We start from the raw sequence: 25653 nt of genomic DNA, 5'->3' as shown, positions 1-25653 counted from the left end.
CGCTCTAACTTGTCCCCGCCATCACGTGGAACCCGCCATGGCAAGGAGGAGGCTACGCCGCCACGGAGCTGTCCAGGCGAACGGTGTGAAGCGTTAAGCATGGAAACCACTGTGTTTTGCTTACACCACATGTAGCCATCTTCCTGCCTGGTTGGGCTTCATTCCTTCTATGTGGGAACCTCACGTACACACCTTGAGTCATTCCTAGCCCGCAAGCAACCCACTTAGTTTATGAATGGATTAATGGCTCCACTATTAATCCTGATTGCCCAGTGGTTTCCTAAACAACTGTCTTCACCCCGGAGAGTTGAGAAAGAGGAAGAATCTCTCCTGATACCATCAAGCCTTTTTGTCTACACCGGAATACCTAGGTGCATATCTGATTCTCTATTGTCCCTTTCCCAGTTAATCCCATCTCCTCCCAATCACCCAGTCATTCCCACATTGATACCTACGGAGCCGCCCCAGGCCCTGTCGCAACCTGGAAGTTTCCAGGATGCCCAGGATGAAGGTGATGTTCATTGGTTGAAGTACACACCCAATCAGGTGTCGCCATTGACCCACCATTGGTCCAGCCGAAGTCCAGCCTTCTTGGTCATCAGCAGAACCTCCCATTGCCACTCCCAGCCACCTCCCATCCCCTCAGGACTAAGGTGACTCTATATAACCTGTGGACTAGCTACCCACAGGTGTGCCTTCTACTCAGTAAACCCCCATTCCCGCTGGGTAGTAACACCCCCGATTCCTGATCAGTTTCGGGACCTTTCCCCCATTTCCTCATTCGTCGCCATCGGAGCCTTCCATTGGAGTCTGCGAGAGGTAGTATTGCCCTGTATGTCCATTCCTTTATGTTCCCCTATCGATCTCTCTATTTTTCCTAGACCTGTATGAATGTGTGATTGATTTTGTACCTTGTGTGAACGAACTATTGTTTCAAATAAACCACAATTGATTTTATCAAATTAGAGTTCTTTATTGAGCATTGACTCTCTGATCGGTTGAGCCTCGTATACATAGATAAAAGATTCCGTTTAGGGGCTAGCTGTCTCTCACTCTAATTCCCCAACTTTATTTTGAGAGCAGTTTCCCTTACAGAAATTGGTGGAGAAAGCGTTGGCATTATCCTGTTTGTGTGAACGCACGCGAGTCGACACGCGTGTCTTCATACAGACAGACGTAAGGTTACACCGTTCAGAAAGTCTTGCTAGCGAGGCTATTGCGTGAGTGATTGAGTGAATGAGTTCTGTGTGAACGGCTCTAGCGAGCATTTCTATAATTTGTGGGTCGGGCTGCTCCCCTTTCTATCATTCAGCGTTGGACTTCTCAGCCGCCCCGAGGAGGCCAGACACCTCGCAAGAGGACTGAGCCCGATCGAACGCAAGGGGGAAGTCCCGTGAAGTCCGGCCGCCGTCCCGAGGCCTTCTAAACGCGTCTATCGTGGGAGGGAACGTCAGGACAGGCTAGGATTATTTAAGATCTGGATAGAGCACCCTTCCCTTCTCCTTTTCCTTTAGAGCTTAGTGCACACACGCACACACACTACATACACATACACCTACACACGCACACCCAAGTCCTTACACGAGTCTAGGCCAAGGCTAGTCTAAGGCACCCGACAGTCAAGAAGGCAAGCGGGTCACAGGACCGTTGCAATCTGACTGCTGAGGAACTTTTATTTTGTTTTTGTTTGCCCGAGACGCGATCGTTGGGTCGGCTCGCGGCGCCCTTTTCTGGCTGAGACGCGATCGTTGGGTCGGCTCTTGCCTAAAACTTTGCCCGGTGACGCGATCGTTGGGTCGGCCCGTGGCTTTTCCCTTTGGCTGAGACGCAATCATAGGATTGGCTCATTGCCTAAAACTCTGCCCGGTGACGCGATCGTTGGGTCGGCCCGCGGCTCCCTTTTTCACCCGAGACGCGATCGTTGGGTCGGCTCGTGGATTTTCCCTTTGGCTGAGACGCAATCATAGGATTGGCTCATTGCCTAAAACTCTGCCCGGTGACGCGATCGTTGGGTCGGCCCGCGGCTTTCCCTTGGTGGCCGAGACGCAATCATAGGATTGGCTCGTTGCCTACAACTTTGCCCGGTGACGCGATCGTTGGGTCGGCCCGTGGCTCCCTTTTCACCTGAGACGCGATCGTTGGGTCGGCTCGGTGCCCCGTAACTTTAGCTGAAACACCACTGGAGGTTGACAGTAGGCGAAATATAAGTAGAACCAAAAAGAAAAACCCACATCCACGCTAAAATGGAGATTCTCGCAAAAAAGGAGGAAGTCCCCAAGTTGGAGAAATGGTTGTTGAAGAAAGGGGACAACCCTTGGCAAAAGGGAATCTTTGACCAAGGCCCTGATCCCCTCCAGTCCTTTAGGGACATATTTGAGGAAAATTGTAACAACAAAACAATTAGCACTGGCAAAAGAGACCTTTTTGCCACGTGGGGTTTGTTTGAAGCCCTGCGGGATAGCTCAGCCCTGATTAAACAACTTAGGGAGCAGCTTACGCAGAGAGATCAGGAAGTGAAACAGCACGAAGTGCAGGCAGAGAAGAAAGAACAAGAATTAGAGACAATTCTTAAGAAACACGCAGAGGTGCTGGAGAGGGAATTCCAGAGGCAGACCGCTGAAAGGGAATCCATACTCCAGAGCCATGCGGCGGTGCTGGAGAGGGAGTTCCAGAGGCAGACGGCAGAAAGGGAATTCCTGCTCCAGAGCCATGCGGCAGCGCTGGAGCAGGAATCCCAAAAACATACTGCTGAAAGGGAATCCATACTCCAGAGCCATGCGGCGGTGCTGGAGAGGGAGTTCCAGAGGCAGACTGCGGAAAGGGAATTCCTACTCCAGAACCATGCGGAAAAATTGGAACAAGTGCAGCAGGATCATGAAATCGAAAAGGCAGAGTTGCACAGGAGACACGCTGCAGAAATAGATAGGATAGCGCAGGAGAATAATACCCTGGACCTTGACTGGCAACAGGCGAGTCGGACCGTAGAGGAGGTTAAGGCTGAGAAACTCACCATAGCTATAGCATATCAAGATACAATAACAGCTCTAAAGAAGGCCCAATTGCAAGTAAAAGCATTGAGCAAAGAGCTGGAGCAAACTAAAAACCGGAATGACAAACTGCAACACGCCGTTGAGATAGCCACAGAAACGGTGAAGAAAACCAAAGAGGCAGCTAATCATGAGGCGTGTAAAAAAGAAATTGCCTCATTGCAGCAGAAGTTAGACCGTAAAAATGCTCTTATAGCAACGGTCTCCCCATCCACCTTCTATGCTTTTTCGGACGAGGAAAGTGAGGATGAGGGAGAAATACAACCAGTTTCCCGGGTTTCGGAGCCATGGGGGATTACCCCCGCCCCAATATACCCGGTGGTCACCCGACAAACCACCACTAAACAAGGGGGCGACACAGAAACTGTACAAATAACTAAGGAAGTTCAAGATTGGAAGATCGAGAACGTTAAAATGGCTTTTCAAATCCTCGGTCCATATAATAAAGAGACATCGGTACAATGGATGATGCAACTGAAACGGGAATACCCGGACATCACCATCAAGGAATTAAATCAGGTGCTGCGACTGGCCGCAGCGGGCCCAAATGCAGAAAAAGTAAGGGCCCAATTGGTGATCCCATACCCAGATACACTCACCACCCGGGAATGGATAGCTGAAATATTAGCAGTCACCTGGGAGGAAGAGAGCATTAAATATGTTTACAACCAGCTTGTACAGGGTCCGGATGAGGACCCCCTAATTTATCTATCAAAAAAAACAGTTCCTAGCCGTAATTGCAGATGTAGTCATAGTAGATGAGGGAAAACCGCCCGATTATAATGACGAGGATTTTGTCCTTGATGTCATCCAAGGTCTTAATAGGACCACCAGACAGATGTTAGGACCCACCCATGCACACAACCCCGAGTGGGATCTCCTTCATTCTAACCTCAAGAATATCAGTAGATATATAGGTAAATATGGGCCTGATAAAAGGGGTAACAAGAAGGACCGCGCTAAGGAAGCCGTTAACACGGTTACTTATGCCAACAATGGGCCTCACTCTCAGTATCAGAAGAGGGAAGTTAATCCGGACCCCTATAACCCATCGCAGCCTCCAGTCAATCCTCCAACAGGACAAAATAAGCACACCCAAGGGCGGAACAACGGGAAACCGGCCAGGCAGAAGCCAGGAGCGGGGGGGGGAAACCCTAACTATCAACCAAGAGTCCCCCCTCCACCAGTGCAACCCACGGCCCCTTTTCCTCCTCCCGCAGTGCAACCGCACCCGGCCCCACAGCCTAACACAATGACGGGCCCTTATGGGGAGGCATATCAAGATTTACAGAATCAGAGTCGAGGGTACAAGCCTTCCTTTAACGGAAAGGCCGAGCGGACTCGTTTTTGGAATTCGCTATCGCCCGTAGAACAGACTCAGCGGAAAGCGCTCTGGAACTTTTTACTCCGTGCAGGGTGCGATATGACCAATATGGATCTAGCACCCACTGCACTTTTGATGGAAAGGCAACAACAAGTGATACAGGGGTGGGGAAATCAGCAGCCGTCTGCTCCCCCACCTCCGCCAACCCAATCTCATTTTGCGGCACCTCAAGGGTATGCACCGCCCGTAGCTGCAGTAGTTCAACATCCACCCCCTCCAATGCACCCCACTGTTCAGCTATATCCGGCTCCGATAGCCGCGGTCCAGCAGCAAACGGTCGTTAACAGTCCGGAATATGAGGAACAGGGTCTGTGCTAGGGGTGCCCGGGGCCCACTGATCTCCCCGAAGGAGTAGTGGCTAGACTTAAGCCAGACACTTGGGGGAGACCAATGGTAAAGGCAGGCATTGGGGCCCCAGGGAACATTAAACCCGCCACTCTATTAGTAGACACAGGAGCATCGATTAGTGTGCTCCATCCAACGCTAGTTACTCAAGGAACTCAGACAGATAAAACTCTGGAACTGGCTGGGTATGCGGGAGGAAGCCATCTCTCCCACATCTGGAAAAAGATTCCAATCACAATAGGGAGACTCAAAGCCACCATGAGAGCCTGTAATAATGCAGGAGAAGACGATGGGATGGTTGGGGCTCCCTTCCTAAAGAAAAACCATTTAACGGTAGATTTAGCCAACGGACTCCTGTGGCACATCCCGGGAGGCCCGGACTTTATTAATGCTATACACCGATGTGCAGCTTTAAAGGCTCCGTTCCCTGTATGTTCAGTAACGGGAGATCTATGGACCCTAAAGTTTCCCGGGGTGTGGATTACTGACAAGGCGGAGTGTGGGACTGTGAGAAACGCTTGTGTTCTCATAGAAGGCAAAGATCCTCCTCCCCAGCGTCAGTACAAATACCCCGCGGAAGCGGAAACAGGGATAGGAAAAACAATTGAGGGTCTGTTGAAGTGGGACGTCATCCTCCCAATGCAGTCCATCTGCAATGCCCCCTTGTGGCCGGTCTTAAAGGCAGATGGAGTAACTTGGAGGATGACAGTGGATTTCAGAGCCCTCAATGCAGTGACTCCCCCGGTGGCCCCGGTGGTCGCCAAGTACAACGAGATAGTGGCAGCCATTGCAGCGGGATCTAAATTTTACAGCGTGGTGGACTTGGCCAACGCGTTCCACTCGATCCGCCTGCACGAATCTTGTTGGTATAAATTTGCATTTACCTTCCGCGGCCAACAATACGTGTTCAAGCGGACACCGCAGGGCTTCCATTCTAGCCCAAGCATTTGTCACGCGCATGTTGTACAGATGTGGGACCGACTGCTGCCCGGATCAAAGGATTGCGTGCTCAGTTATGTAGATGACGTGCTGATCCACGCAGAGACAGAGGAGAAGGTCCGGGAGGTCACTGAGGAGGTCCTCAACCTCATCCAAGAAACGGGCTTCAGAGCAAGCAGGGAGAAAGCCCAGCTAGTAAAGACCGAGGTGAAGTACCTCGGCATCACACTAGGAGCAGAAGGGAGAACACCGGACTCACAGAGAGTGGAAGTGATTTCCAAACTCCCTGCCCCCACAGACCCCCACTCACTAAGAGCTTTGTTAGGCACCTTTAACTTTTCCCGGGATTTCATCGAGATGTTCTCCGAGAAAGCCCGACCTCTTTATGAGCTCCTGAAGAAGGATGTGCAGTGGTATTGGGGACCGGAGCAGCAAAAGGCTTTTGCAGAGCTCAAAAATGACCTCGCAAAGGCTCCGGCGCTTGCCCATCCCGACGTTACCCAGCCGTTTTTCATTCAGCTGGCTATCTCGGAGCACAGTCTGGGGGCTACTCTGATCCAGAGACGAGCGGGATCGCAGAGGGTGGTGGCTTACGCCTCCAGGAACCTTACTTCCGTGGAGGAAAAATTCTCCCCCTGCGAGAAGGTCTGCCTCGCTCTGGTTTGGAGTTTAACCCATTGGGAGTTTATAATAGGAGGAGCAAGGGTGGTAGTTCAAACCACTCATTCCCCTCTTAAGTATATTCTCTCCGGGAAAGTTAAAGATGGGCAAGTTTCGAACCAAAGGATCGCCCAATGGACGCTGGCGTTAACTAATAGAGGGGTCGATTTCCAGAAGGAACAAAAGGAACCGCCCTCGCCCTATGGCCTTGTAGTTGAAGGGGAAGAGCATGAGTGTCCGCTGCCAGTGGTACAACATATACCCTGGCCAGTTAATGGAGGAATAACCCTAGCGGAAGCCCGACAACAAGAGCTTGTTTGTTGGTTTTGCGATGGGTCTTCTTTCCATGTAAATGGCTCAGCTCGAACCGGCTACGGCGCCATTAGAGTGCAGGATTCCCTAGTCCTTAAAGGAACCGTCCGCCCTCATTCTAGCCAAGCCGCAGAAGTGGAAGCAGTGCTAGCAATCCTCCAGTTCGAGCCTCTGGATGTTCCCCTAGCCATTTTTACAGATTCTCATTGGACGGTGCAGGCGATCACGGCCTGGCTGCCCATTTGGAAGAAACAGAATTGGCAGAATAGCGAGGGGAAAACAGTCGCGCATTCTCAGAAATGGCTGCAAATAGCTGAAAGAATAGAGGCGCGAACTGACTCCACCTACGTGACTCATGTTAAGGGACATCAGAGACAATATACAGAGGAAGGGATGTGGAACAATAGAGTAGACGCTATTGCCAAAGAAGCTGCATTCGCAGACAGCAATCCTTTCCGCTCACCCCCCACCTTTCCTTTACACCCGGTTACCACCCGGAATCAGAGCAAAGGGAGGGAAATCCTAATGGACTTGGGCGAGCTCCAGAAAGACGACCCAGAGATCCTGGAGCTTGCCAAAGCCCAGAAGGATGAAACGGGGAAATACACCATCATTCAGAAAGAGGGCATTTACTGGGCAGTAAATAGTCAGGGGGAGCAGCACTGGATTGTACCCCTGCAGGTCAGAGGGGATTTAATCAAGTTTGTGCACGAGCAGGGACACCGCGGTGCAAATCTAACTTTGGAGCGGGTAAAGGAGACGGGCTGGTGGCCGGGCATGCGCCAGGAAGTAGCACAGTGGGTTAATAATTGCCTCGCGTGCGCTATGGTTAATGCCGACACATCAGGACCCAAAGCTCCCATCCAGCACCAAAGAATAGAGGGACCCTGGGCTCGTATACAAATCGATTTTATCGGCCCCCTTCCCCGCACAGCGAGAGGGAATCGATACTGCCTCACAGTGATCGATCCCTTCAGCAAATGGGTGGAGGCTTTCCCGTGTAAATATAATACTGCCGCTACTACTGCTAAAATTTTATTTAACCACCTATGGACGAGGTGGGGAATCCCGAGGGTCATGGACTCGGATTTGGGGTCACACTTCATCGGGGAGGTTACAAAGGAATTGTGCAAAGCCTTGGGGGTGGAACAGCGGTTTCACATTGCCGGGCACCCCCAAGCCTCAGGGGCAATTGAGAGGACTAACCGGACTATCAAGGAAGCCCTACGGAAAGTAGTGAAGTCCACAGGCAGGGATTGGGATGAAAAGTTACCCATTATCCTGATGGCACTGAGGGGTACTACTGCAGTTCATGGTCACACACCGCATATGGTCATGACAGGAAGGAAAATGGTGTTGCCAGAAGCCTTCTGGCTCAAAACACAACTTCCATCTGACTGGATGCCGGTGGTTGTGAATGACGCATGGGTGCAATCGCTAGTCACGGAGGTCCACAATATTCACCTGGAGGTAGCTAAACAACTAGGAAAAACACAGCAAGCGATGGATCAGAGATTAGGATGGGTTAAAAACCCTCGAGTGTGGGATCCAGGCCAGCTAGTACTATATAGGAGATTCTCGCAAAACGAGCACTCCTTGGAAGCCAAATGGTTAGGTCCCGTCCCGATAACACTGAGGATCAGCCCAGCAGTCTACCAAGTAGAAATTCAGAAAAAGAACGGGGAGACCTGGCGAAAGTACTTCCACTGTTCCCAACTCAAGGAATGGAAGGGGACTGCGCCAGCTAACCCTAATCAGATTCAGCAACCTGAAGAGGCGCCGCCGCAGAGAAGAGCTGAAATCCGACAAATCTCTGTCATGCCCTGCCCTGAACCGGTGGATTTTCCCTTAAGTGATACTTTCCTCACCCTTGGTGTAACTTGAACAAGTCCAAGTACAAAGATTCCTGAGACAGACCTGTCCACAGTAATCTAGGGGGGGGGTGCAGGAGAAAAGAACTCAGAACACAAACATGTAATTTTAGAACTGCAGCAAGTTTTTTTTTTCCTCTTCTTTTCTTCTCTCTTGTGAACATTACTCCTTCCCTTTCCCCCTATTCCCCAACCTTGCCTTAGTACTTTGACTCCTTCAAGCTTATAGAAATAGCAAGAAGGGTCTACAGCGCAATCTTATCTTTTATTTTCAGGTACACAATATGGATTACCAGAATGTGAAGGTGAGATTTGTGAGAACAATGATGTATGCAATGTATTTAGTGTTGATGCTAATGCAGGAGGAATGTACAGCTGATAGAGCAGTATTGCCCACTATAGTCCCATTCTCTCATTGGAGATGTAAGACAAGCCTATATCCCAAGGAAATCATGCTGTGCAAAGTCATAAAGTCTAATTATGGGGAAAATGACAGCAGACTCCCCAGAAGCAGCTATGACTTTCGCAGCTGTGATGAAGAGTGGGTCAGACCACCTAATATGATTCTGTTATGTGCTGGGACCAGAATGTTAACGCAGGAACTGTACTGTTTTTCTCATGAGGACACCATGAGACCTCTAGTGCCAATGCATTGTGTTTATGTCCCAAAGGGCCCACGGAAATTAACAACAACGCCCACAATAACTTCTAGCGCTACTCCAGCCTCTAAAGGGTTTACTGAGGACATGGGGCCATACTGTGAAATTGCAATCGTGTCGACCGCAGTGTGGAGCGCAAAGAATCCTTTCAAATTTATATTATCAATTGGCTCTAGGATAGAAAAGCCGCTTGCGTTCTCAATACAGACACCTAGTGGAGAGACGCATCACTACCAGCTAACTGCATGGTCAAATAAAAATTGGATTGTTACTGATTCGGAGTTAGGGACACAGGGACCTCCTGACTGGTTTATAGTAATAGACCCTCTATGCCAGCGGGAGTCCGCGATGGGAATGAAATTCACCAAATTGGGCACCTTCAACACAGAGCTTCCATCGGAGGAAGGAAACTACACCCTCACCATAGGGAATTTTACCCAGCTCCAATTCAACCCTCTCATTCCAGACGCTGAGAGCACATTAAGTGCCAACTCTCACATAATTGGCTCCCATGTGATTAAGCGGGATATTAGGGAACAAGTTTTAATTCGGCCACAGATGGTATTAAAGGAAATCAGGGTCAGCCTGACGGGATTAAATACCATCGAAAAATTGCCACAATGTGCTCCCTACTTGGAACCCAGCAAAAAGGGTTGGGAGGCTTGGCTGCAGTTATGGGTGGGGAACACGCCTCGCAGATTGAAACGATCTGTAGGAGACTGGGTTGCACCAGTTGCTGGAGGAGTAGCGGTCTTAGATTCTATAAATATAGAAACCCTCGCAAATAAATTTGCCTACGCTACCTCCTATATTTCCCAGCTGGGAAAACCCATTAATGACTCTTTCCACACCATCTCTGAAGTCCAGCATTCCATCAGCTCCATTTTAGTAAATTGGGAAAACCAAATTGAAAGAGATTTTGCCTTGCTGCTGAGAGGCACTCAATCACTACAATTAAATATTTCTTTAGCACTGGCATGTACCCAGGCTCAAGCTATGAATTTAGCAGTAACCATGGGCATGATCAGGCAAGCCACGGAGGGAAATATCCCCCTGGAAATCAAGCAGTTAATCAGGCCAGAAATTCCCACCCCGCAATTGGAATTGGAAGCCTGGTGGACTCTGGTGAATACCTCTTTCTCAGTGGACAGGCAGGAATTGAGACTTCTCATCCTGATGCCCACTGCACAAAGGTTCTTTTATGTACACCCCGTTGTGCCACTGGGGCTGCAAGTAGGACCAACCGAAGTTCTGTATTCCGTGGACTCAGATAAATGGGCCAGGAATGAAAACGGAAGTTGGGAAGCTGTGGGTCTACAGGCATGCGTACACAAAGACAACCTGGGATTTATTTGTGATGAGCAGACTCTACAAACTCACCACCCCTGCGTGAACCCCTTAAGGGACTCCCCTCAAGAATGCAAATATGCGCTTAGGCAAGAGAATGCCTCTGCTTTTGTGTACTTGGGAAGAGGGTGTGCTTGCGTGAGGACATATTGTGAGTACCTCGTCATAAATACTTTCCACATCCAACCCATGCTCCCAGATGTAAACAGATGCTTCTGTAACTTATCTTCCATTGTGGGATGCGATATAGAATTCACAGTCCCCATATGGACTAGAGAAGAAATCTTGCTGGCCCCGAGTCTGTTCAAATTCATTCAGCCAGTTTTTCTGGGCATGGGGCTGCGGGCGATTAGATCCCTGCTGTCCCATCCCCTTTTAAAACAGACCTTGCAGGAAATCAAGAGGAGCGGAGACACCGCGTCCATGGTGATTAAACATGACGGACAGGAAATCTCCGGGCTACTGACACAAATCAAGGACACGGGAAAGCACTCGTTCCTTGACGCGCTCCTTGGCTGGAGCCCTACTGGGTCAGCGATCCTTAACGTAGCCCTGCACCCTATTGTAGTCATTTTGGTCTTCCAGATTATACTCTGTATTGCAATAATTGTCTTGGGGTGCTGGCTGAGAAAGCAGCTCAAGAAGGTGGACGAGCTCCAAACCATGTGGAGATATCGTCCCCTCGTCATAGAAAAGCCCTAAGTACCGCCTTGAATCCCCTCCCCACTTGTGCGAGGGGGGGGGGAGGGAGGCTCCCTTTCTTCATTCCTTTTCCAAGATCTTTCTTTTACTTGTAAGGGAGGGCTGTACAGCCCAAGGGAAAGGGAGAGGGGAGAAAGGCGACGAAACCGAACCGTGGAGGGAGGACCAACAGTGGCAAGGTAGAGCTTGCAAGGGCTGCCACCCGAGGGTTCAGAAGTCTTCATTGGAAGACTCCCATCGGGTGCGTGCCCTGCTTTGCCACTTCAGGCTCCCATCTGAACTGGATCGCGCCAGGCGCTTCAGTTCAACAGGCCCGCTGGGACCCCCGGTTTTGCAGCCCCACATGTTTAACAACAACGGGGACCGGTCGAGTCACAGGCTAAAGCCGTCGGATCATCCCCCTCTGGTGCCTCGATTCCACCAAGTAGCTAAAGGGTCACAACGAGTCAAATGAAAGCTCGGCCCAATATACATTTTAAATCCCTACACCCTGTGTATGGGTTTGGAAAACTTCCCCCCCCCTCCTTGCTCACCCCTGGACAAGGCTTTAAGGGTGAAGACCTCACTGCCCCGTCGCTCCCAGATCACCCTGTATTTGGGGCATTTGCATAGATCTCTTCGGCACATGCTCCAACTTTCGGGATGGGAAACAGAGGACGATGGGAAGTGTAGTCCCCACAGCCCGCTTTTACATTATGCATGTCAGTATATTTCAGCCCCTCGCTCTGTTCCTATGGGGAGTTCTATCTTTTACCAAGTAAAGGGTGGGCTCGTTGGCCCAGGGGGAAGGGGTGAGAGGAAGCCCAAATTGAGCAGAACAAACTCAGGGCATTCTTGCAAGTGTTGGATCGCTTCTTGATGGTCTAGATAACAGTCCCACCAAGTGATCCATCACTACAAGGCCCGAAGTGACTCTGGGACAGAACCTGTTCTGACCCAGAGAGACTCCCAGCAGTCCAGTGTTTGAGCTCTGTGACTCTTCCGGCGCTCCGTGATCCTGAAGGAACACAGGGAACGGAGAGGGGAAGAAGTTGCAGACGCTCAAAGCATCAGGAACCTGGCGCAGCCACTGTTCTGACCCATTGGGACGCCTGAGCGTGCAGCCCTTACCCACATAACTGTGGAAGGGACTCAGGCTGTGCATGGGCACCCGAACCGAGGAGCTTAGGAAAGGCCACCTCCCCCGGGCACCCTAGGTCCGCCAGCTACCTTTTAGATTAAAAAGGCAACGCGGGCGAAGAGCAATCTTGGAGCCAATACACCTAAACTATGGTCCATTCACAAGCCACTATTCCCACAAGGAGCGGACCGAACCCAGGTCCATATATTTGATAAATGTTTTATAATATCCTATTCCCAACATGCCTTAGGCTTAGTTCATCTGCATAAACACACCATGCGCATGCACTAACCCAAAGTGCAGGATTGGAGACATCTGGGACTTAGAGTTCTAACCCCCCATGGGGTAATGAATTATTGCTATTAAGATTTGTCTATCTTTTACCAGAGAAGGTTGGGCCGCCGAAGCAGCCCGAGGGTTAAAAGAGGGCAGGCACTGACACTTGCCCTCCGGAGCGCGGAGCTCCAGCTAAAAGTTCCGCCCACCTAAGGGTCTCAGGGGGCCAGAACAGACTCTGCACCAGGTGCCATACTTGCAGGGGCACCCTGAGTTTGTAAAGGCGCACACGAGACCAGGCAGAATGCTCGAACTCGGCCCCCACCGGGAACGCCAAACACACCGAAGCACCTTCAAGTCACGGTGACTCTGACTTTCCCCCACTAGAAAGGAGTGCCCAATAATAGGAATACCGCTGAAATAAAACCTCAAACCTTTTGGGGTGATCTTGAGAAAAGGGGGGTGCCCCACAATGGCCCCAGGGACCCATTTCAAGGCAAAAGAGTATTTGCATATGTGCCTCCCACTTGGTGTGCTTAATGAACTGAATATCCTCCTTGCCTGACGCCTCTGTAAACCGCCCTATCTGCCAGTAGAAGGCAGTGCTCAGCGGAAGACATGACGTGGCAGTCTACCCGTTGTCATCTCCCGGGCGGGAGAAAGGACGGAGAATGGGGATTTTGGCCGACCAGCCATGTTTATATGTATGTTTGCAAGATGTTATGAATCTATTTTTGACCAAAAGAAGGGTGCCCACCCTTTTCGGGTGAGCTGGGCTCAAAAATTAGAGCAGGCTTTTGGAGAAATTGCGAGGCCGAACCAAGGAGTATGGAGTTGGAGGGAGCGAGAATCGAGTTAGCCCTTTTACGAGCTATCTCATCAAGCTTTCCCAAGAAGCATCTCCCTGGCGGAAGGCCTCTCCTGGTGGTGTAGGCTCGGAGAAGCCCACCCAAAGGAGTAACCGGCCGCGCTCAAAGCCCTCCTCACCATGGTTTCCATCGCATGGTCAGGTTAGCGTGAGGGACGGGAAGAAGAAGAAAAAAACCCCCCACACTGCTTTGCTCAGGGTCATTTGCATCTCCCACACCCACCAATAGACCACTGGCACCACATTAAGGGCACGACCCCACAGGAAGTGGGAACCTCCAGGCAACGCAGAACCCTCCCCTGCCAATCCAAACTTTGATTGACAGACAGAGACCCTTAGGTTGAGTGTCAATGGGAACCTAAGTTTTCCTTATGTGTTTGTTTTTGCTTATGTTCTATCTTTTACCAAGTAAAGGGGGAGTCCCCCCCTCCCAGTCAGGGAGGGACTCCAATAGGCCCTAAAAGAGAACCACGCTTAAGCGGGTTCTCCGGAGCCCAAACGGGCTCCCGATTAAAATATGGGAAGCGATCCCTGGGTCTACTTCCCCGAACCTACACACCAGGAGAGGCCTTTCTGTGGCCACACTCCCCGGTTCGGGTTGTAGACCCATGGGTCCGCACGTCCATCGTATGCCGTTCCCCTATGCCAAACCTACAGGGCATGGGAGCGGACTCACTTTAAGATTGAAGAGAGCAGTCCGGAGCCAAACGAGAAAAGGGCTGCAAAAGTATAAGGAATTATGACTGTGTATTAGTATTTTGCCTGGAAAGTTTATTATTGTGCTAGAACTGTATAAACTTGGACAAAAGTCTGTAAAAACCTCTCCCAGAACCCTTTTGTCCATGACATTTGCATAAATATACAGGAAACTCCTTCTGACAGGGTCTCCCCAGACCATGTGAACAGGCCCCCGACCGGATCCGAGCAGGATCGGAGGCCCCCGTGTTGGGCATGCTCCATGGGTGACTTGACTTCACTATGGGCAGCCTGGATACAAAGGGGGTGGGGGTGGGATATCCGCCGCAGACTCCTCGGCGCCGCCAGCCTCCTCCCCTCCAGAAGGAGACTACAGACAAGCCAAATGAGAAGGGAGACCTCCCCTTTCCCCAGCGTGGAAGTTATCGAGGGGGGGGGAGAAGAAGACCGAAGACCAAAAAGGTCAGACAGATGAATTATGTATTAGCATAGTGATAGGATTTGTGTTTTATTATATGTATGAAATGTAACCCAGTGATTTTAAATGACTTGCCTTGGGAATCTGCGTATAATATAAAATGCTTATTGCCTGTCTAATCAATTATGGCAGCCTAGCCGGTCTAGACTGCACACATGATTTCTGCTTTTAAGTGACCTTTGATTCGAATACCTTGTATCTGGAGATTCACCATGTGTTTTTTTTTATGGATTTTAATAAGGCTATATTTTGCTTTTAAGTAACCTTTTAAATTTAAATACTCTGTATTATGAGATTTTATTATGTGCCTTTATGAATTTTAATACTGTTATATGAACCCTTGGTTCAGATACTGTGTATTGTGAAATTTTACTATGTGTTTTAATAGTGCTATATGAAATATTGAATATGTACAATGTATCCCAGAAGGCCTCCCTGTAAGCACGAACGCCAAGGAAGGATCTGATGGCCCATTGGCATTTTTAAATTATGTTTTTGAGTAGTTTTAGATAGTGGCTCCAACCTTTTTGCAGGTAGCCGGTATTCCATAGTAGATTTCCCATGCTTCAAGGGTTTAACGCCCTCTTAACGAAGCCCCGTTTTTCTTTATTTTTATCCGTTGCATATGCGAGACTTCGCCACTAGGCGGTGACGTCAGTCTCGAGGGGGGGAACTGTAAGGAAAAACCCCCTACTTTTCCTAATATGTGCACATCATGATCACCAACATGGTTGCCAGGGCGCCTGGAGAAGTTAGCTTGCATCCGCCTGGCCAGTGAATGCGAGTGATGCTACCCAGGAACTACATAAGACTCCAGTGTACCTATTAACAAGTATATGAGCGCTCGAGTCAGGCACAGAGTGTCTGCAGCCGCGCTCTAACTTGTCCCCGCCATCACGTGGAACCCGCCATGGCAAGGAGGAGGCTACGCCGCCACGGAGCTGTCCAGGCGAACGGTGTGAAGCGTTAAGCATGGAAACCACTGTGTTTTGCTTACACCACATGTAGCCATCTTCCTGCCTGGTTGGGCTTCATTCCTTCTATGTGGGAACCTCACGTACACACCTTGAGTCATTCCTAGCCCGCAAGCAACCCACTTAGTTTATGAATGGATTAATGGCTCCACTATTAATCCTGATTGCCCAGTGGTTTCCTAAACAACTGTCTTCACCCCGGAGAGTTGAGAAAGAGGAAGAATCTCTCCTGATACCATCAAGCCTTTTTGTCTACACCGGAATACCTAGGTGCATATCTGATTCTCTATTGTCCCTTTCCCAGTTAATCCCATCTCCTCCCAATCACCCAGTCATTCCCACATTGATACCTACGGAGCCGCCCCAGGCCCTGTCGCAACCTGGAAGTTTCCAGGATGCCCAGGATGAAGGTGATGTTCATTGGTTGAAGTACACACCCAATCAGGTGTCGCCATTGACCCACCATTGGTCCAGCCGAAGTCCAGCCTTCTTGGTCATCAGCAGAACCTCCCATTGCCACTCCCAGCCACCTCCCATCCCCTCAGGACTAAGGTGACTCTATATAACCTGTGGACTAGCTACCCACAGGTGTGCCTTCTACTCAGTAAACCCCCATTCCCGCTGGGTAGTAACACCCCCGATTCCTGATCAGTTTCGGGACCTTTCCCCCATTTCCTCATTCGTCGCCATCGGAGCCTTCCATTGGAGTCTGCGAGAGGTAGTATTGCCCTGTATGTCCATTCCTTTATGTTCCCCTATCGATCTCTCTATTTTTCCTAGACCTGTATGAATGTGTGATTGATTTTGTACCTTGTGTGAACGAACTATTGTTTCAAATAAACCACAATTGATTTTATCAAATTAGAGTTCTTTATTGAGCATTGACTCTCTGATCGGTTGAGCCTCGTATACATAGATAAAAGATTCCGTTTAGGGGCTAGCTGTCTCTCACTCTAATTCCCCAACTTTATTTTGAGAGCAGTTTCCCTTACAGCATAGAACTAAATAGTTGCAGCAGTAGCAGCTCTGCTGCCAAGCTTTGAATATATTTTCTTTGCACAGATTTTTTATCCTGTATTTTTTCTGATTTCTAGTTTTAGGGACTCACTGCATGTTACACAACTATTACCCTTTGTAACTGTTATGGGAACTGTATCTGGCTTCCTGTTCTTAAGAAATGAATACAGAATGATCAAACGTAACGAACTTGTGTTTATCTGCAAATGAATGTTAATTGTAAAGAGATAGCCATGTAAAAAGAAAAAAGAGAAGACCAGTGGAACCTTAACATTTAATATTGAAATAAATGTTGTTAACCTTTGAGATATCACCAAACATTTGTTTTATTTAACAGAATGCTAGCCAGTTGATGGCTATAATAATATTTATCACTACTAACTGGTGGCTTATATGTAGTGGGTTTTTGTGTGTGCACAGTCATAAAGCATGTAAATATAGAAGTTTGTATACTGAAATGTCTGAAGTACTCTGTAAAGTACTGGGGTCGGCACAGTAAGAGACCAGAGTCGGAGAGTGATTTCAGCAAGCTTTACTTCAGGAACACACACACAGACTGAGCTCTATTCAAACTTCCCGCTCCTTTATACAATTCTTGCCCCCTTCTGATTGGTCCTTAACTATGTACATGGATTGGCTATTTACAGGGCCCTAAGGGCCTATCAGGGTACAGTATGAGCCTAGATGTTGATTGGCTACTTATGTTTCAATCCTTCCCCTGATTGGGCACGCTTAGGCCTTCTCTGGAACCCTGGTGTGGAGTACAAGCTTTGGCGTGTTCAGCTTTCCTCCAAAAGTAACAGTTCTCCCATTTGAGCCTAGGACACAACATACTCTTTAATTATTATTTATTTATTTAGCTTATATTGTTAGGCCCAAGCCCTCCTCCTCCATCTTTTAAATGGACTGAGTTAACTCTGGCCTAGTGTCAGAGACACAAGACTCTTATTGTTATGAACTTATATTGTGTGAACATAGGAAAACTGCTTCTATTGGACATTCAGTGATAAGCAGAAAACACTGGATACAAGAACTAACACAATATGGATATTACCCACTTGTCTACTGTCCATAGGAAATGAATCCTGTGTGATCTTAAGCATTTGGCAACTGTGCCAACTTCAATATGGACATTTTACTCTGTGGGGCCAAGCAGCAAACACCCCAGCTTGGCTAAGAGACCTCCCTGCTTGTTCCTACCTGTGCTATAACTGTACATTCTTCCTGCATAGAAGGATTCTATACCAAGCTTCTTCAAGAAGCTGCCAAAGCGTACAGATCATCACTGCACTCCTGCACAAGGAAGACACCATCGAACATCAGCCCTTAACCAGAGGTCATGCTGGATGGGGAAATCCAGACTCCATCTTTGGCCTGCACAAGCGGCCAGGAGGACAGAGCTAAGGCAACACTCTGGGTGGGTCAATGCAGATGCAAATGTGAGTAGCCAGCAGCTGGACAAAAGGGTTTGCTGCAATGCCCGCACATGACAAAAACCAGTTCCTGCAACGCCCATACATCACAAAAGAGACTTTTTCTGTCAGCTGTTGAAGACCCAGGAGACAAAGAGAAGCCCAAGGAAGTAACTGTTGCCACGGATTTAAAACCATCATGCAGAACAACCTCCATTGTAATAGCTATGGTGTTACAATAAGATAGCAATCTGGCTCTAAGTTAACTGACTCCTTTTCTTTGTTTAAGGCAGTTTTCCTTTGTTTAAACCCCTCCAGTCCCACAAATCCTATCAAACTCCTGGGAGCCTCCTTGGAGCCTCCTCCTCTCCTCCCCCTGTCTGCCCCTTTTGGTTACATAGGAGTCACATGTTCTGACATCACTGCAGTCAGCTGACCTCTTTGTCGCACACCTTATGACCTTATTACCTGAGGGCACAAATCAGGTACTATAAGGCCAATTACTGGCAGTCCAGTGTGTCTTGTATTGTCTCCCCATCCCACAGACATGCACCCCCAAACTCTGTTTGGGCCACTCCTTCACCATCATGTCTTCTGCTTCAAGGATCCATGGGACAGGTCATGTCACCCCTCCCCCTCTGCAATATTCCTAAATGTCTCTATATGTTTCACCTCTAATTTTCCTAGATCTGTATGTGTGCTGAATGAATTTATCTTCCTGTATGTGTGCTTTATTTTTATAATAAATACCCCTGATTATTAGACAACATCTCCTCATTATTGACTGACTTCCAAAGGAGACATCTTCTGTATACATAGATCCTGATCTCGCAAGAGCCTAATTGCCCACCAAGCTAATTCTCCAAACCTTTTAGAGGGCAATTTGGCTAACAATATCCCACCCTCCCTGCCGAAGCAGGCCCCGGCACCGCTTACATTCAGAGTCATAAAAACCAGGATCGATATAAACCATAAAAATATAAAAATACATAATGAATAAAAACATAAAACAATATCAGCTGCTATTACGATCTTAAAATAGAATATATTAATGTGTTGGTAATGGCTGCTAGCTGCCAATTCAGTCCATGTTAAGTGTTGTTATTTGGCTGTTACTACTGGATGTCCTATTGAGAGAAAGGTCCTAAGGTCACGATTGTGCATTTGAGATGGACCAGATAGTGTCTGTTGTTATGGGCCAGATGGTTCAGTATCTGTTGTAGTCTGTTGTCATAGATCTTAATTAATAAATGCCTGGTGGAAGAGCACTGTTTTGCAGGCCCTGCGGAACTGTGGAAGCTCTTGCAGAATTGCATTAATGGGAAATGCTACTTTTTTTTAAAGTGACCAGTTAGTGTTTCAACGGTGAGTCATCTTATGCCTCTTTTCTACACCCTGAAAGTTGCCAGCAAACACTAAAATTGCATTCATATTTTAAAAATCTTGACATATTTAATAACATAAAAATGACTTTTTAATCTAAAAAAAAACCCAATGAAAATTGACACCACAGGTTAGGTGGGGTGTTGAAAATGACTTGTTTTATGTTTGATGGCATTAAAGAAAAAGCTAATAGAAGCTTAGAATGTGACACAGTATAATAATTAAATATAGACATAATTTGGCTAGTAATTAACCCTACAATATTATGCTGGGGCATTCTAGAAAAGCTAGTGCAGTGAAAGAAAATGCAGGCAGAGGCACAGAACATAAAAATTTAGGTGCATAACCATCAAGACACAGTTGACCAGTTTGGATTGCCACTTAAAAATCTTTTCCCTCTGCTGTTTTACCCAGAAAAAGCTCAAAGAGTAGGATGCTAAAGACTGCAGCAGGACCATTATCATCTGTTCATTTTATTTCTATCGCCAATTATCCTTAATTATTGGAAACTTTTTTCTATGGATAATGGTTGCTGAAATGTTAGTACGCTCATTAAATTGAAGCACTAGCTCAAGAAATAGATTTTGATAAGCTTAGTTATATTATAGCTTTCAGTTCATAGTATTCCATCCTCTGTTAATTTCATATCTACCTTCACTCAATATTTACAGAGATTTCTTTCTTCCTTTCTTCCTCCATCCCTCAGGGAAAAAAAGAACTCTATGACAAGTTTCCCCTCTAAAACATGCACCAATTTCTCACAAGCATTGCTCTACCCTCAGTCTTCTGTTTCCCCAGCGCAAGTGATTGATTTCCCACCAGTTGCTTCATGGATGCATTTTGAGGTGCGGCTCCCTCCAGTTTCCCTTGCATCTTTTGTGATGCTGCCTTCTAAGAATTAAGAAGCTACAATAGGAACTGGAGGGAGTTGTGTCTCAAATGCACCCACAGAACAACTGGTGGTAAATTGATCACTTGCGCGGGCTAGAGGGGGGGCAGAAGCCTGGGAGCAGAACATTACTGAGAAATAGGTAATGACATAGCTAGCCATAAATTAGGCACTGAGTCTGAATTGGTAACAGTTTAGTTGAAAGTAGGTTGCCTTCAGAGACTAGTTTGTATTGTTTGCATGTGGCCTTCATTAAAGAGGCCAAAGAGTAATGTCTGCGAGGCTCATACTGAGAAGGTGTGGTAAGCTTGTCAGCTTCATAATTTGAACTCATTTGGAAAACCATTGCCAAGATTCCAGCAAAGCTGTATTAGTGAGTAGGTCTCAAAGCTAAAACTGTAGCCTGAGCAGCAGTTCCTTTTGGCTCACTTCTATATTTTCCTACCTATCTTGGATTTTTTTAAAATACTGCAAAAAGTAATCTTGATATGATAGCATGTATCAATTTCTTTTTTGTGTAGTGTTTTACAGATGTATAACTGATAAAAGATATGTGACTTAGAAAACTAATCTAACAAAGGAAGAGTTGTTTAAGTTATAGGAAGCCTTCTTCGCCTAGAAGAAGTTTTCAGACCTTGCTGAGTAATAGGATACAGGCCAGGCTGCACCATAGATAGGTACAAAGGCATTACAATATTGGCCATTTTATTTTTCAATTCTTTTCATAATAATCCTCAGCAGGCCTGGTTACAGGCCGTAGGGAGAGAGAGTATAACTGGGCCCCTTTCCCACTTAAGTTCTAGTTAGGAAGAAAGACAGGACAAATGAAGTAAATGAACAAATATCTCAAAAGAACCCTGAGAGATGGGTTAGAAAAAGCTATAATAACTTGGTTAAGATTAAAAGTGAGCCTAGGTTTAGGCTGAGCTTATTTGAATTTTTAAAACCAAGCTTCAAAGGTTCATGTCTAACACAATAATTGAGCGGCTCTTGCCTTGTATACAATATGCTGTAGGTAAACCAGTGCAAAAGCTGGTAATCACTGGACAGTGTTTTGTTATGATATGAAAAAGGATGCAGTTACATGGTGTTTACACATGGGCGGTATTCACATTATGCTAAATAATGCATTTTGCAACTGGATTTTTGCTATTCTTACACAGTAAAAATCCAGTTGCACAACACATTATATAGTGTAGTGTGAATGCACCCTTCGAATGTAAAAGTTAGATCTCATGGGCCATGCTAGAAGAGCTTTCACTAGGCATGGGCACAAACCAGGAAAATGATTGCTCATCTCAGTTGCTTTCATAACCAGTTTGTGGTTCATTTGGTTCAGGAGCTATAGAACAGTCCCCTCATGAGTTAGAGATGCCAAACTCACTGGGAGTCTTCAGCATGCTGTCCTCCACTCCCCCCCCCCCCACCCAAGTTTGGCAAAGATTGGATTTGGAATGTCTAAGTTATAGCCCCCCAAACAGGTGCCCCCAGGAAATAACCTTTGGTGAGGGACCTTGTCAAAAGCTTTTTGCAAATCCAAGTAGATCATGTTTACCAGATTTCTCTTATTCACTTGCTTAGGTGATGAAGTAGAACTAGGGATGGGCATTAACTGGGGAAATGGGGATTCATCCCAGTTCATGGTTCATGAGGTCACACAAATCATGAACCTCCCCATTTACCAAGCCAGTTCCCTGAGGCCAGCAGAATGGAAGGGGGGGGGGAGATTGTGCAAAAGTCATTTAAAGGGAACATTCCTTTTAAAAAGTTTGTGCAAGTGAACTTTTGCAAGTGTGATGCCCACATGCAAAAGTCATTTAAAGGGAACACTTGGAAGAGGGGGAGGGCTTGCTCCCATAGATCCCTTTCACTCCCCCCACTTCCAAACATCCCTCTCTAAGCATCTCTCTCTGTGTGTATGCATGTGAAAGAGATAACTGAAATTGTAATCCCTCTTGATCCCCCCCACTTCCCAACACAACCCCCATGAACCTCCCTGAAACCACATGAAGGGTCATGAATAGGCATGGTCATGAATGTTCAGTTCATAAACCATGAACCTGTGATGTTTGTCATGAAATTAGGTTCTGTGATTCATAGTGATTTACATTTCATTCTGGGGGGGGGGAGGAGATGTGGAAGGGGTAAGGAAGTATTGTATAGTCGGTTCTACGCACTGAGGAGTCTCGGGATCAGTGATAACAAGCGCTTTAATAGGAGTAGCATGGTACAAGGCTACATTACAAGGCTGCTTGCTGGGACCACAGGCTCAACTTATATACATCTCTGGATTCCCACGCAAGCCCATAATTGGGTCATTCAAACCTGTGGGGGCTTGTGATTGGTCCAGGGCTGCAGAGATTTGGATCCTGCAGCCCATTGTTCCCAAGTCCCCAAGCTCAGTCCGTATGACTCCAATGAGACAAGCAGGAACACCCAAAGTCTTCCTTTGTGTCCACATACACAACAGGGAGAGATGCCTATTATTGAACTTTTGCTATCCAAAGCCATCACTGCTCACTTCTGCACATTCAGTCTCCATTGTAGGAAGGAGACATTTTTGTTTCACCATCATGGGAGCTGGCAACCACAACCAGAGGAATGGTTTCCCTCAGGAGGGAAGCTGAGTGAAGAGGGAAATGGCTGGCAGAGGGAAAGAGATTTTCACACACACAGTATAGAAAGGCATTGCTTCTTGCTGGCTCTCTTGATGGGGTGATGTAAGGGCATCCCTTGTCTTCCATCCAGGGGGTGCTTACCCTGAAGAGATCATGTGATATTTGAGTTGATTTAGGAGGGGCTGTGGGTGGTTTTTGCATTTTTGAGACAGAAGAAAGGGAAGGGGAGTTGCCAATGGGGAAGGGAGAGGATTGGATGAACTCTAATGCCTGAACTCCCCCCATCCTTGGGTGCCACAGGACTGGTATTTCATTTGGTACAAGAGTTTCGCCAGGCAATCTCCCACTATCACTTCCCACTTTTTCTCTCTGCTTTGGCTCCTCCTCCCCCACATAGTGATTTACATTTCATTCTTACACGCACACTTGCACCTGCACTTTTCATGCTGAGTGAGAACCCGGGATGCAGTCAATAGCCTTTCACTCCCCCCCAACTTTGATATGTGTGGTGAGATATTTTTCCTGCTTTTACCCCAGGGTGCAAAAGCTGGAAGAAGGCACCTAGTGACTTCCTGAATAAGTGCTCTCACAAGTGAACAATGAAAAGTGGGACAGAGCTTTGAGGAGGATTTTGAAAACTTGGAGGGAAAGTTCTACAAATAGGTTAGATCTGCATCTGGAGAAAGATCTGGGCCAAAACAGGTTTTGAGAACACTGAGGCAAAGGCGGAGTCAGCACACATTCCTATCAAACAAATGTAAAAACTACAAGAAACTTTGATGCAAGGCAGAACTGACAACGGTATGTAATGTAGAAGGTCACTTTTGAATGTGGAGAAAGACAAGATTAAATTGTAAATGTAGAAAGCACCTTCCTCATAGCAATGCCTTTGATGATGTAGATTTTCCATGGTAAAACAGACATACGTTACTCAATTTCTCTGCCATCTCCCCATCTTCCTGAATCATTTCACTCCTCTATTAGCCCAGCCACCTCCCTACATCTTTGAAATAGTGATTATTAGCAACCTGCTCCTGAATTATCTTTTTGCTCACATTATTCTCAGTTTAAATTTGTTTTGTCAGAACCTGTGCTCCTCTATGATTAGGCCAACCTTCCATTAAAAAATAAACAAGCCTTCTCCCACCTTTTAAGGCATCCATAACGTGGCTTGTGAACCACACTGGCACCAAGTTAGACTTGGTGTACCTTTCTTAACATGAGTTATGCAGGCTATCTGGGCTTCAATAAATGTTTTTTTTTTATTAGGGGGGTAGAAGAAGAAGAGATTGGATTTATACCCTGCCCATCACTCAGAGTGGTTATTATTTCCTTTTCCTTCTTCTCCCCACAACAGTAATCCTGTGAGGTAGATGGGGCTGAGAGAGCTCTTTCAAGAAACTGCTCTTGAGAAAGCAGCTCTTTCAAGAACTGTGACTGACCCAAGGTCACTCAGCAGGTGCATGAGGAGGAGTGGGGGCTCAAACCCAGTTGCCCCAGATTAGAATGTGCACACAACCACTACACCAAACTGTCTTCTAAAAGGTTAAAAGCATCCAAGAGGCAATCCCCAGAACCTGTCATGAGTTTTATCCAAGGCTCATGAGCACTTAGTCCTAGAACCTGTTTTTAAAGTTAAATCTAACCTCTGCAATACGGAAAGAAGATGCTTCATGTAGGAAGTGTCTTTCTGACCAAATCTGACACTCTGCCTTATTTATCTGATCACAAATGAGTGTGAATGACTATATTAGTACTTGTTCAAATAGCTGATTTCCATTTCTTGATTTGTTAGCTAGGCACAGGATAGTAATTATTTTAATTTTCTTCCCCCAGAACTGGGAGAAAATAAATGGTCACTTCCTAATATTTACTGTGAACTAGAGTTAGATGGTCTAACGATCACAGGATTAATTTGGCTGAGGTTAAAATTAACATATGAACTTCTGAGGTGCTCTAGCAATTGGACCGAAGTGCTAAACCATTTAGATCTGCCCATCAGTAATCATTACCTTTTGCAACAACTCTGGATTAGAAACTGGCTGACCAATTTTGTTGATGACACACAGGGCAAAGTATACTTCAGCTTGCTTTTTATCTGTTACTTGGGCTTTGCTGAACTGACAGTAATAACAACTTATTTTTGTCAGTAAACTAAGTGGATATGATTAAGCCGACGCATGGGGTAAATTTTTATAGCAGTGCATAGCAGTGCACAGGGTTTTAGCCATTCTTCTGCCATTAAAGTCAATAGAAGCTGGGCATCTAAAACCTCGGGCAATACTTTTTGACAATTGATACCACAGGGAGAGGATAAGTGAAGTAATAAAATGCCTTTTTTCTTTTTCACTGAAATTTAGTGTCTACAAAAGCTGGCTGACTGACAGCCCTGGAAAGAGAAAATCTCTGCAGTATTTATCCTCACAACATATATACAGGCTAGGCAGCATAACTACTGATGTCCTTCCTCATCCTTTTCTGTCAATATTTCTACAGTATATTTTCTTCTTCATGCACTGTTTTCATCCAAACCTGGGATTTTGACTTGTTAGATAAGAGAGGCATTTTCATACTAGTACCTTGTATCTCTTTGGCTTTTCCATTCATTGAGTTGAAGAAATTACTTCACTTAATAGCATTTCTGGAAGAACAGGTC

Source organism: Heteronotia binoei, chromosome 7 (assembly GCF_032191835.1).
Source record: "Heteronotia binoei isolate CCM8104 ecotype False Entrance Well chromosome 7, APGP_CSIRO_Hbin_v1, whole genome shotgun sequence".
Lineage (NCBI taxonomy): Eukaryota > Metazoa > Chordata > Lepidosauria > Squamata > Gekkonidae > Heteronotia > Heteronotia binoei.
This window is presented reverse-complemented; position numbering follows the sequence as displayed.